This window comes from Oreochromis niloticus, linkage group LG18, assembly GCF_001858045.2.
Source record: "Oreochromis niloticus isolate F11D_XX linkage group LG18, O_niloticus_UMD_NMBU, whole genome shotgun sequence".
NCBI classification, from domain to species: Eukaryota; Metazoa; Chordata; class Actinopteri; order Cichliformes; family Cichlidae; genus Oreochromis; species Oreochromis niloticus.
In genome coordinates this window covers 19,516,242-19,530,477 of record NC_031982.2, presented here as the reverse complement: position 1 = coordinate 19,530,477, position 14,236 = coordinate 19,516,242, and the positions used below count along the sequence as shown (strand labels likewise).

The following is a 14,236-nucleotide window of genomic DNA, read 5'->3' as shown; positions in this document are numbered from 1 at the left end:
CATGCCTTAAGTGTCTGACAAGACTGTGAGACTACAGCCACTCCAGCAGCTGTGTGAGGCTGCGCCGAGGCACAGCGGTGCTTTGAGCTAAACGCTTACATCAGCACACCGGCGTTTAAAGACAATTATTATGCTGATGTTTGGCAGGCTGTTTGCCATGAAGATATATATTTCTCTTAGGAAAAATTAGGAGTTGCTAAGCAAAGTAAGCAGTTGGATTGTGAAGAGTAGCTGTTGAACTAAGTGAAATTTAACAGATTTGGTTAATTAAGATCAAATGGCTGACCAACAATGGCCATTTAAAAATGTGAAACTAATCCAAAAATATTAAATAATCAAACTTGTTATGACCAGAGTTGTACTGTTTCAGTGTTTGTTTGAATCTCTGTAACTTGTGTTTTCTCCTTGGGTGCTGTATTTCCTGGACTCTTGTAGCTTAAATCGGACCTGTTTTTGTAGAACGCCGTCCTCGAGGTCGTAACAGTGACAGCTTCATGAATATGACAAATATGAACTGTGACATCGAGACATGGAGAGTTTCCTTCCAACCAGAAGTCTTATGCATTATTCCAATGAGCAGTGGGACAACATTGTAAATAGGTAAATTATTCAACCTACTTACTTGCACACATTTTGGTGCTCTTATTGAATCTCAAGTGAAAAGCATGTGGCCAAAAGCGTGAACTAATCAGCGCTTCATCCACAACATAGAATACAGACACTTTGAGATAAGTGGATGAACTGCAGTTTGTGCACAGCTACGCTCTATTATCTAGCCTAACAAAATAGCATAACAAGTTACATGAAAGCAAATAAATGCTAATGTTCCAGATCAGCTAGGTCAGAGCAAAATGCTTCCACCCACACGGGCTTTGGAGAAAGCAGTCTTCAGCTGATTGATCATTTGTCAAACTGCTGATTGAGTTCTGATTATCACAGAATGGAAACGCACAGCATGAATATTATATGTGGTCAGAGGTAACTGCACCCCTGTGATCTCATTTGAAAAGGGAGATAATTGAATGGATCATAACCAGCACCTAATGGTGCATTCTCTCCAGGGATTGTAATGAAAATATTCTGTAATTGCTCAACAATTTTTGGTTCATAAATTCAGAAATGTAATTTACTACTGCAAGTCATGAATTATATTATACGCTGACATAAGCCTGAGAGCTGAAGAATAGAAATAGGGTTAAAAAAGACATAAACTGCACGTTTTAAAGACTGAAACAATGCTGGAAAATTGAGTTTGTGTGGGGGGGTTTACCTTACAATATAAAACAGGTTATTGTAGCGTCTTTACCTTACAATATAAAACGGGCATTGAGGCAATTGTTCTTGTGACAGTAATAAACCTGAACTAAAACAATATCAAAGCCATTAAAGTCAGCTTTGGTATGAAATCAGAAAAAAATACACAACTGTCGTACATTTCTTTTTCTAACTAGCTCTCATTTCAGGGACAGCTCAGCAACAGGTGGTTCCTCCTTTGCCTCAGTTGTAACAGTTTAATCTCATTATATATGTATAAAAAACCTGAAAACCTCCTTGTAATGACTTTGGAGTGGATACTTTCTGGTTGCTATCAGATTGCTGGAGCCACCTGCAGTTTGTATTGAAGATGCCAGCCTGTCTGCAAGCACTTGCCAGCTAGGAGTGAAATTTGAAAAACTGCAGTGCAAAAGTTGTGTCACTTGTCTTCATCCAACATGTTTTAAAAGATGTGACTTTTACTATGAAAGCGAATATTTTTAATTGGTAAATGGTAAATGGCCTGTATTTATATAGCGCTTTCTAGTCCCTAAGGACCACAAAGCGCTTTACATATCCAGTCATTCACCCATTCACACACACATTCACACACTGGTGATGGCAAGCTACGTTGTAGCCACAGCCACCCTGGGGCGCACTGACAGAGGCGAGGCTGCCGGACACTGGCGCCACCGGGCCCTCTGACCACCACCAGTAGGCAACGGGTGAAGTGTCTTGCCCAAGGACACAACGACCGAGACTGTCCGAGTCGGGGCTCGAACCGGCAACCTTCCGATTACAAGGCTACTCCCAACTCTTGAGCCACGATCGCCCATTGAGAGCAATCAGCTCCGTATACTTCTTTATAAACAGTTTTACCTGGTGACTTCCAGCAACCTTGAGTAACTGCTCACCAACCAGTCAGGGAATACCTGTAAATTCTATGGGGCTGTAGACTGGTCTCTAGGCATGTGAGACTGAAGGCTAAAGTATACTTCATTAAACTGAAAATTTAGATAGTTATAGAAGTATATCAAGGAACAATCTGTAATATCAAATTGCAGAATCACTGCTCTCTGGAACATTTATAAAATTCTGTAATTTTAGGTTTGTGTACAATATTTAAACTGTCGCCTTCTGTAAAGGTCATAGTGAAACTATTTGAAATTACAGATAAAAATGCAAATCAGAAGTATTTACTGTAAGAAACCTGTAAATGGAATACAAAGACATGAGCTATGATATGGCAATTATTTTTAAGAATGCACAAAACCCCCCAATGAAACAGTAAAAAACAAATTACCCTCATTAAAATCACATGGATACAGGTATCTGCAATGCTGATATATTTCGGAAGCACTTCATCAGTACATATATTTATATATTTTTTAGATTAACCATATGTTCACCTTTGCGAGATATAAAGTGGCTACTGCAGATTATTTATCATCAAAGGTGGAACTTAACTTACCTAAAATGTTGCAGTTCTGGATCATTTTCACTGTCACTGAAATCTGTGAAGTGATTACACTGTCTTTGCAGAGTCTATTACCATATTAATTAGAGTTAAAGCTCATGGGGAAGTGAAAGTTTCTCAGCTTTTTCCTTGTGGGTTTAGATGCATTTCCTTTCTATTTGTCTTAGATATCCCTAATGATCCCTCTAGACAGGATCTCTGGACAGGTCTTGAAGTAGTTGTGTAGTCATTAGACCAGTGTTATCACACACGGGGACAATTATTAGAGAGAACTTCATTATGCTAAGCCACTCATTTTTATTTGGTCTTTGGTTACGACAATACAATGAGAGGGGAGGTAATGAGCAGGTTGCATAATAAAAATCAGATAGCCAAGCAGGCAGGACTGAAACAATTCCATCAGCTGCGCACAGCCAAACATCTAATTTACTGCCCTGATATTTATTCCTGTCCACATATGTATTACTGTGCCCTTTGTTTAATGCCAAAACTGCTCGGGTAAATACGCAGGTACTGCTGACTGATACGCTGGCCCCCACTTTCACAGGCTTGAGATTGTTGAAGGAAACACAATGAAAAGAAAAGAACATTTCCACTTCAGATGACAATGCCAATCTGTGTGATGGTACCTCTTTTCGAGTTTATTAAAGGGCTCATTTGAAAAGGTCTTTAAAATGATTATTTTTCCCATTTATTTTTTTCCTTTTGAGTGGAAAGGTAGATAAGTCAGAGTTTACTGTGGACCAAAGAACTCAATCAAGAAAAATGTGCTGTGCGGTGCTGATACAGCCTCAAATTTAATAGAAGGAAGAAGATTTTGATTGCTGTAAATTTGACAGGTTGTCCAAATCCAGCACAGCAATTTGTGGTTAGTGTTTGTGCGTATTGTGTGAAAATGATTTAAAATGAAATACAGAACTACAGTAATCTTTATTTAATAACAATTTTGATCAAATAAAGTGAGGATAGTTTTTATAACACTGGAGCAGAACAAGCACCAGGGGAATGTATCATGTGTTACACTTACAGGAAGCTTTTATTTTGAGGCTTTTGTTTGGTTTCATATTTGCTTTTAACATGGAGAATATGCATGATAACCTTCTGGCAAATACTCAGAGTATAGTGATCTTCTGTGCGTGCCTCAGGCTTACCCCTTATGACTCATCTCTACCTAATTTAATTTAGAAAGGGAATCTGATTGACATGTTTTCTCTTTAAGGCACAAAAGCTGATTAGCAAGTCACTTGTGACTGCTGTATACCACAATCATAGAGATTAAGCATATGTAAGTATACACTCTTAATTGAATCGCGATGCGGGGTGCATGCTTGCATACAAAATATGAACTAGAGATTTCAAGGGCGATGCTTTGTCTGAATACAAAATATTCACATTCTTACAGGTGTAAATCAAACCGCTGACAAAATAAAAATGCTATAAGACATCACCTGGGCATTTGGAGGCAAACAGACTTCCCAAAGATCTGCTAAATGGGTAACCTAGCAGGGTGCAGATACCCCTTCATGGAGTTGATGAAAGTAGTAATAAGAACATCAAAGCGCCTTGTTTGTAGAATAAAAGCAGCAGGGTGTAACTCACGAGGAAACGCACATATTTCAGTATACCCTGGGAAAAAGCGGTGCTGGCCAAGCTGAAAGATAAGTGTAAATAGCCTATGCAAATCAAACAGCATTGCTACTGATCAAGGTAAACAAGCACACAAAGCACTCTCCAGTCACCAGCAATATCAGAGAAAGCGGTCCTTTAAAAAAAAAAAAAAAAAAAAGGTAAAATGAAACCGAGTAGGGTGGATCCATACACTAAAATTAAAGCATGCTATTGCAGAGTTCATTTACATGCACATGCACAATGCCTGAAAATAATTGGATTTACTGTGCAGTGAGATTAAAGCTTTTGCATGGTTTCCAGCAAGCCAATTTCCCTTGTAAGTCAAGTTAACTTGACCTTTGTTTTTTTTTTCAAAAAAAAAAGAAAAAAGAAAAAGATAATGACTAGAATAATGGATACTGACCTACAGGAAATATCATTATCATAATTATTGTATGAAAACTGGTTGTTTTCCATCTTTTACATTTCAAAAGCCACTGTAGTGCTATTAGTAGAGTTAAACCCATGCGTACATCAGTACTGCAGTGTCTGCAGAGTTTGTCTTTCCTTTATTTTAGTTTGTTTCTGTCCTCCCATGCTGTCGCTCATCTCCTATCAGGAAATTACTGCATGGCGAAATGAGTACACTGAATGAGAAAGAGGCACACAAGTGAGCAGAAGTGGGACAGTTATTTGCCTACATTTTTATAAAAGCCTTCATCCATTACTGATTAAATATTTAAATGTTTAAATATTAAAGTTTTCTTTTTTTCTTTAAATTTGCACTTTTTTTTTTTTTTTAAATAGCACCAACCTTAAGCGAGGCTACAAAAAGGACAAATTAAAATTGTATGCAAAACTGGAATTACATATTCATCTTTTTTGCAGGCAAGGTAGTTTAGCATTCAGTTTGTAGAGATTTTGTCAGGTAGAGCAGAGCTGGGTATTTGTTGTTAAAAAAAAATTACGAGTTATCAGTTTTGACACAAAACACATGGGAAAATGTACGTGAAGGAAGGAATTTGTAAGCTGTCGAGCAAAATTAAAAAAAAAAAAAAAGCTAAAAAGAGAGTACACGTTGCGTGACAAGCCAAATCCCAGATGGAACTGCTGTAAGGAGAAATAACACCGACTACGAGTAAAATCTGTTGTTTTTTCCTCTGATGTATTAAAGGATCAATCAGGCTATGTAAAGTCTTTCATCACTGGTGTGGATGTCGCCTTTGATTCGATTGTTACTGAATGTGATTCTCTGTTGCTGTGATTGCTTTACCACTGACCAATAAATCATGTCAAAGGAGAAAACCTTAGAGCCCATGAATCAAGCGTTGCTTGCATTTTATGGTGTGTGGAAAGGCGAACAGTGTCACTTGCACACAAACTTGCAGAAATATTTTTAATTTCATTTAAAATACATATATAAAAAGTAGCTTTTAAGCCTTGCCAAACTTCAAAACCATGACGTGATCAATACTGAAATAAAAACATCTTTAACTTACATTTTATTAACTTATATTTTAGTGTTAGACATTTTTCATGGTTTCACTTTTCTCCAAAGACACGGAATAAATTAAGTTGTCATAGATATCTTTTATAGTTTCCTTCACATAAGACTTATAACCTGAACTATGTAGAATAATCTTCCTTTTCTACTTTATAGTTTTTACATTAGCTGTATTCTACTACTGATTTAAAGTGCCATCAAACCAATGCCCCCACCAGTAACATCAAAAATGAATGGACTCTTCTAAGTTTGCTCAAATATGGTTTTAATGTATACTTGCACTCTTTCATTGGTTGCTGTAGTTACTGGACACAAATACACCTATCTATTAGGGCCTGCATTAGTCTCACCCCACAAACCGAAGAACACAATTATCGAGTACTCTCACACAAAAAGGGAAACACGGTCAGTATGTAGGAGGGAAACTAATTACAAGAAAGGACAAGAGAGAATTAGAGTCACTGGTCCTCTATGTTTTGTGTGTCTGTGTGCATTTGTCAGAGTTTGTATATGTGCATGCACCTTTGAATTACCAAGGCATGAAATCAAGGAACACATGCAATAAATACCAGAGTCATGTGTGTCACCAAGGCTTCTGGGGATTAACACCTTAATATTACAGGAGGTGGACTGGTGAAAGTGCAATGTCTGAAAGAACCTTTGACAGATGAGAGGAGGTGGAAGTGCGGGGCATATCATAAATTAGGGATTCAGAGTGAAACAAATTAGCTGAAAGACAAATATTTCACAGTGAGGGACACAACTTTATCAGTAAGCCGGGGACAAAGTGGATTTTTCCAATTAAAACTCTGAAAAAAAAGTTCTCTCTTGAACGCAGTCTTTGTATGCCTTACAAAGGGATCTTAAATGAATTTTAAATGCGTGAAGTGAAGCTGTGGCTACAAATGGAGCATGTATTTTTTTCTTTTTGAGCTCCTACCAGATCCCACTGGGGATTTTACTTTGCTCTCTAAGGAAAGTCGTTCTTAGAATAATAACCTGCTGATTTACCCGACGTTGACAGATTTCTCTGAAGTCTATCTCTGAACAATCACACTTCTGCTCTAACGGACTCTTTAGCTGGTAAAGCGCTGACCCTGTAAGGACTGCCCAAATAAGGGAGAGCACAGAGTTCATGCTTGGATGCTGGAATAATCTTCACCTGTTATATAAAACATTTTTCAACTTCAAAAGGCAATTCAGTAATTTTTCACTATTTTTAGAGTCCTTTTTATTTCACCCCCCCCCCCCCCCCCCCCCATGACACCTTTTGTCATTTTGAGAGATCTTGTTTTGGGGAAAATAAAAAAGATGTTATTGTGTACTTTAATACATTTTGATGGGAAGTACTGTTTCATTTAATGTTTTATTAGGCACTATATGATGTTCTAGGGTTCAGCAATGAGTATTTTACAGGAAAGAAGAAATAATTACATTGACCCATCTGATTTTTCGTGCCCTGGGTCTATTTTCCCAGCTTCCTGAGTTTTCGGAATTTTAAATTTAGTTATTGTAACTTTTCCTCCCTGCTTATTTCCCTTCCTTCCTTTATCTCTTCCCTGTCTTCTTTTTGTAAAGTCAGTCTCGTCTCCTTGTTATTTACCCCTCTTTCGCTTAGTCGTGTCCACATGTCTGGGTAGTCTCTGTGTCCTGTCTCTGTGGTTGTCTGGGTTCTCTGTTTAATTCTGTCAAATGTGTAAGTCTAACTTCTGGACGATGTATTAGTTGCTTCCTGTTTTACTGTGTTAGGTCCTTGTCCCATGTATGTCATGTCTGGCATGTTCCCCAGGTGCTGCCTGTTTCCTTGTCATCTTTTGTGTACAAACTGTCTCTGTCTCCCGTTGTCCTTTGTTGCGATTTCCCTCATGATTTCCATACTCTCGTGCTGTGTCTTCCATAGTGTCCTGCTTTTCCCCTTTGTGTAGTAAATTCCAAGTTCCTAGCATTCCCAGAGTATTTGTATTAATAGTGTGCTTGCATTCTTAGAGTTACCTTATGACTTTCAGCATCGAGCATCTCCCTGAGTTTGGAGTCCTGCATTTGGGTCCTAACCTAACAATCGTGCACCATGACGACATTTTATTTTATATTTTATGATCAAGGCTAATAAAACTTTAGTTTTTCTTTAACAAACACTGTTCAACCAGGACTTTCAAAAAAGCCGAAAAAAAGTAAAATATATTGATAGAGGAAATAGAGAAATACTCCAGTAGAGAGAAAGAATCCAGTAGAATATTTTTTCTGTCCATCCATCCAATTCAGGCTTGCAGGGGTCATATGACGAAAGACGGCATACACCCTGGTCTATTACAGGCCTAACACAGACACCTATGGCCAATTTAGAATTAGCAGTTAACCTCGTGCTTGTCTTTGGACAGTGGGAGGAATAATCAGTGAATAATAATAATTCTGAATATCTTGCCCTAGTTATTTGTTAGCATCTAAATGAGGACAGCAGACATATAAAGAAAAGAAAATAATCACAGACTCTGTTGTTAGTCATTGTTAACTTAGGAAATGGTGCACAATAACATTAGCCTTACATTCACGTCGGCTCTCTCTAGGGACCCTGACAAACCTCATTTAAACTTCTTCTTTGAGCTTTATTCAATGAGAAGTGGCATTTGAAACAGGTGCTGAGATACACCGAGGGGATGACCGCTCAGCGCTAATGGACCAGGATCAACCAGGGATGGAGGGAAGTGCAGGGAGACAGACAGTTTTAAATATGAGAGTGACATACAATTGATGTCCGGGGCACAGAGAAGAATTTCATGGATGTCAGAGTCAAGTTGAGGTGTTGCAAAGAGTGTCAGGAAACACTGAGTGCACTCCCTCATTTCAACCCCGGCCAGGAGCAGCATGGCATCTAATACTTTCAGACAGAGTGGTGTAGGTGAAAAAACAAAATAAAAAATATGGATTGTAGCAGGTGGCAGTGTGAGGTGAAGAACCGTGAGTGTGAATGAAGTGCTGTCTGTTTTTGGTGTAAATGAGATAATTAAATGCAGTTTGTAAAGGGTGAAATAATGTTTCAGTGTTATCTGTTTATTTTATTCATTTATGCAGTATCTGCATGCCTGAGCTTTTTAGTATGCTGTTGGTTTACTGAGGCACAATCATGATTGTATTTTTTTTCTTTGCTATTTTAATAGCTCATCGAGCTTCTCTATTTTGCATGATTTTCCACCCTACTAAGACTGGGATTAGTGGAGAAAAAGAAAAAAAAAACCCTTGCAATGTCTTGATATGATATGATATTCTGCATTAGTAGCATTGAAACTCACAAATATCATTAAGCTGTTATGGTTTCCATGTCACGACTCACTTTCCTATTTACACAGGGATCATTTTCAGTCATTCCTTTCCAGTAATTACTCCCTGTTAAGTTTTATTCCTCATCAATGACTAGAAAAAATATATCTGTCTCTTTAGCTGCTAAAATCCTCAATATGTACTCCAGCTGGTTCTGTACTATATCTGCCGTTTGGAGTGGGCAGAATCAAGTGGGTTCATCAAGGCTTTTTGTTGTTAAGAACAGCTGCCAGATGTGGAAGCTATTTAGCAGAATATATCCACTTTGAGAACTTAAAAGGATTCAGGTAGGGGATTCAGGGATCTTAAGGGGATTTATTTGCAAAGGTTTCATCAGACACATCTGGAAGTTGGGTTAGAATTAACAAGTAAACCTTTAAGTTTAGAAATGAAAAGGAAGATGTGAATTTTGAGGTACTGATAAAGAAGGAGATAGCAGAAAGTTAACTCGGAGAGCAAAAACCTCCCAAGGCAGCTCACTCCCTGGGCATCACTTACTTTAAGGGAATATTATTGCATTCTGTCTATATTCAATTTGGTTTCTTTGTTCTTTTTAAATGTACTTTAAGAAGTTTGTATAACAGTAAAAACAAGCGCACAATGCAGGCTTTTGTTATCTGCCCTGCTGAAACCCATTTTAATGTACTTGACATAAAGTTGAGTAAAAATTTTCTTATTAATTAATTAATCTCTCTCTCTATCATTCCCTCTCATCTTTCCCTATATGCCCATATGTTGTCAATACACACAATGGCAGTAAGAAACGTAGGTTTAAATTGCTCTATATGGCATTATTGTCACTTTGACCTTCAGATCAATCTGTGGACCTTGAAGCAGAGGTCAGAGGTCAAATGGGACATATTTTAAATCATTATATGTTACTTTCTATATGTTAACACTGCACGCCGAACTTGTAAGAATCATAGTTCCTAAGTTATAAGGCATTTTCTCAATTCTCAACCAGCATATCATTAAGTTGACCTTGAAGGTCAGGTTTTAATGGGGTGTTTACACGACCCCACTCTACACCCCTACAAAGTTTTATGAGAATTCATTAAAAACTTTTCAAACTATCATGTTTACAGACAGAATTATGACATGCATGCACGCACACACACACACATACCAAAAACATGAGCTCCTTGGTGGAGGTAATTAAACGTCTTTGAGATAATAAGACCACCACCAACAAGAACTGTGATCACAACGTTGCTGAATTTGCCTGTTTGCTTACTGGTTTTAATTACAGGCTGACTTCTTCTTCTTCTCCCACAGTGGATGGAGCAGGTTGAGATGGGGCACACCCTCGTGATGGTGGCTAAGAGGTTGACAGGTTGGTTCTTGGTTGTAACTGACAACAAATACTCTCTGAATCATTACTTTCTTTAATTACTCTAAAATTAAATTATTTTGATGAAATTACTTGTTTATTCAGTGATACACCGGTGGCCTGTCCACAGTGTACACCACCTCTAAGCCTATGACAGCCTCCACCCTCAGCTGCAACTTAGATTTGTTCTAATATGTTCGAAATTTCAGGTAACTTTGCAAATAAAATTGCATTTAATATCTGTTTAAAGAATTAAAATTTGCAGTTTAGCTGATTTTTGGATGAATGGATGGACAGCTGGATGATTCATTTATGCTTCTTGCATACCAAAATATTATTGTGATTATACTAAATGTTCTAGAACAAGCAAAGGCACATAGCTAAAGCAGCCCTCACCTTTGTAAATGGTAAGGCTGTGGAGATTGCTCAGGAGTATAAGCACGTGGGCACAGTCTTGGATTACTTGTTAAAACCTTGCAGAGAAAACAGAGTTGAGACAGGCGGGAAATACCAGCAGTGGTTGCGTTTCCTAAGGAAGCTCAGCTCCTTTGCGTCACTTAGGACACCCTTAGAATGTTTTATTACTCCTTCTTTAGGGGTTTATTTCATTCCCTTTTACTTGCTGGTTTGGCCTCATCAGTCTCCAAAAAAGAAACCACATGCAGTTCACAGTAAGGCAGCTCCAAAATAAGAGAAGTTCCTGTCAAAACCCTCTCCACCCTATGTGATTATAGCGAAAGTTAGCTGGCAGAATCTTGCTGGTGTCGTGATGCCTGCTTTTGAGTTAGTTCCCCTGAGGATGTCAACTTTGCTGCCCAGGATGCAGTCCACAGAAAAGAGCAATTTTCAGCCTTCCCTGACCCTCTGCCTACCGAGCTCACTATTCACTCCTCAGCCACACTTGGTTCATACACTGAACTACTCTCCCCTCCTGTTACACTGTTTGCACAGGGATTGGCACGTAGCTTTGGGCCTAGGCTTTCATCCACCAGCTTGAGCTGACAGCTACTGTGTCTTAATTATATTCACCAAATTATCCTGCTTTGGTATATCACGAGCTACCAATCAACATACAGTCACAAACCCACTAATCAATAGCCCTGCACGATGAGCATCAAAACACCCCTTCAACCATATGATGTGCAGATTTTCCAATCTTTAATCTTAACTTAAACTGGATGAAGAGTAGGTAAGATTTCAGATGAAAGGAACATTTTTTTCTGGTTCTGGCCATGTGTGTCAGTCCTTTTCTCTACAGTGAACAAAAACATGATGTAACAACGCTGCATTTTCCTTTTAGAGAAAAGAGAGAAATGAAAATGATCAGAAACTGGCACAGATTCAGTCATGATGTTGGTGCATATTTAAAAAATGAGATATATTAATTATAATCACATATGGAAGGCATGGTCTCTGTTTTATTACTAAATGGGTGCAATTAACAGAGTTGCAAAAAACCAAAAAATAAGAAGATTAAAAATAAATAAAAAAATCAACAATCTTGGCTGAATCGTGATTGAAAATCTCACTTGGAAAGTGGGTCAGTGCTAAATGTAAAATTCTAATTACTGGTTGGCAGCACTGGCTACTCACAGGCACAAACATAAAATGCAAAACTGTTCAATTATGAATCAGAACAAGGGGTCAAAGGTCGCTCTTGTGTCTGAGATGAATCAATGGCTACATCGCAGGGAGAGGTAGAGGGGGAGGATGAATAAAAGGAAGACAAAGAACATCCTTAGTTGTATAAGTCATTCCAGGCGATATTTCCCCTGCTGTTAAGCCAGACTGAATTGCGACAGAGAACAAGATCCTGGAATTAGCATCAGTTTATGTCAAATTTAAATGGTAGAAGCTCCAAAAAATGCAGCACATTTGCACTCATAAATGGTTACTACAATATTTATTCAGAGTATGTTGTTTATCCTCATCAAAATGCAAAATTTTCAAGATACTGGTGGATTTTTGCATTTTTTTCGTTTATGTGATAAAGCGGCAACAAGTTTGTATTAATAGGCAGAGGAGCTTAGAAAGCCTGCAGATTCCGCTACCCCTTCTCATTTACATTTAAATGATGTTGCGTGATAGCTGTTTCTTTGTACATCCTACAATGTGCATCCATCTGTTTGACACATTTGATTATTTCTTTACTGTCCAGTTCATATAGCTATAATAATTTAACAGCTATAAGTAAATACACTTTGTCAGGTCTCGGGTTTGTGTATCATTTGTAGGAATGTTTTGCTTATTTTAAAGTTTAGAAATGTGTTAGATAGAATGTAGAATTATTATGAGACACTGACACTGCCCTGGATATAAATAAAGGCCTGACTGTGTCATGAACTTAGGAGTAGATCTTAGGAGACCCTCCCCAGTTGAACTGTGAAAGTAAGACAAAGAGGAGTTAATGCTGAGTGGAAATTCCCCAGAGGATACCTGTGTGGGGGTCTCAACATTTGTAACTTGATAACTGTGGTCTGGAAGGGAGATGGGTTTTTTATGACCCCTAGGGAGTCACGTACCAGAGACACACACAGTACTTAAACTGTTACACTCACACATCCACATGCACACTCACTCACGTGCACTCACATAGACACGCGGGTACGCGCGCACACAGGCACTCACGTGCTCGTGCATACACACAGAGACAGAGTTTGCAGCACACCATGGGGGTTTTATGATGCGGCCGCTTCTATAAAGCTGGCTGTGACTAACAAAGGGGTGAAGATTGTTGCAGAGGGACACTGGCCTCGTCTTCCCTTCTAGAAGTGCATGCTTAAATGAAGATGAATAAAGATGAATAAAGGTTTTGTGAAAATAACTACTGAGTTCCGGTGCCGTCTCTGGATGCCTCGACGAATAAAAGAACCGGGGTAAAAACTGATTTCGCAACACATGCCACAATAAAAAATAACCTGGTCCTTAACAGGTCTTGAAATTAGATAAATACAACCTTAGATGAATGACAAAATATGACAACACCATAGTTCTGAACACACATCTAAATTATATTATATTTGCACATTTTGCATTTTGCACATGTCTTTGTCATGTCTCGTCAATAATATCCTGACAATAACTTGAAACTGGTATTCAATACCTACTGCACATTCCACTTTATATTGTCTCTGTCCTGTCTTTGTTTATCGTACAGTTAATATTGTATAGTTACCATTATAGTATTGTATAGAATTGTATAGTTAGTAATTAGTACCTTTTTGTCCCTTAATTTTACCGAAATTTAGCATGTTATTAATTTGTAATTCCTAGTTTTATATCTCTTGGAGATATATCCTTTACATATTTATAAATGCACCATGGGGGTCTTAGGGTGAAACAGCATTTCGGTACACTGTATACTGTGTATAATACTGTATTGACAATAAAGCTCATGTAACTTGAATCTTGAATCTTGAATTACATTATTCATCAAAAATTAACCAAAAATGCAGAAGCAGTGTGTGAAAAATTGTGTCATGCAGCATTATATTATGGTTTCATAGGGGAAAGAGTCTTGTCTCTATTCTAGAGTCAAGTGTGAGGATGTCTGTCTGACAGCTAAAGCGTGTCTTAAACTGGATCATACAACAGGAAAATGATCCCACAGAGAAACGAATCAAGGTACTTCAATGGCCCAATCAAACTTCACACCTCAACATAATGAACATGTGGTGGGAGCTGAGAGCTGTGCATAAACAAATCCCTGCAAACCTCAATGAGCTGCGGCAACAATGTAAAGAGAAGA

The 14,236-nt window shown here is 38.1% G+C and overlaps 1 long non-coding RNA gene across 1 annotated transcript in view; it reads right to left on the bottom strand.

Moving 5' to 3' along the window:
• Positions 1–14,236, bottom strand: part of LOC109195378 (uncharacterized) — a 44,105-nt gene that overhangs the window by 25,804 nt on the left and 4,065 nt on the right. The window lies entirely within an intron of this gene.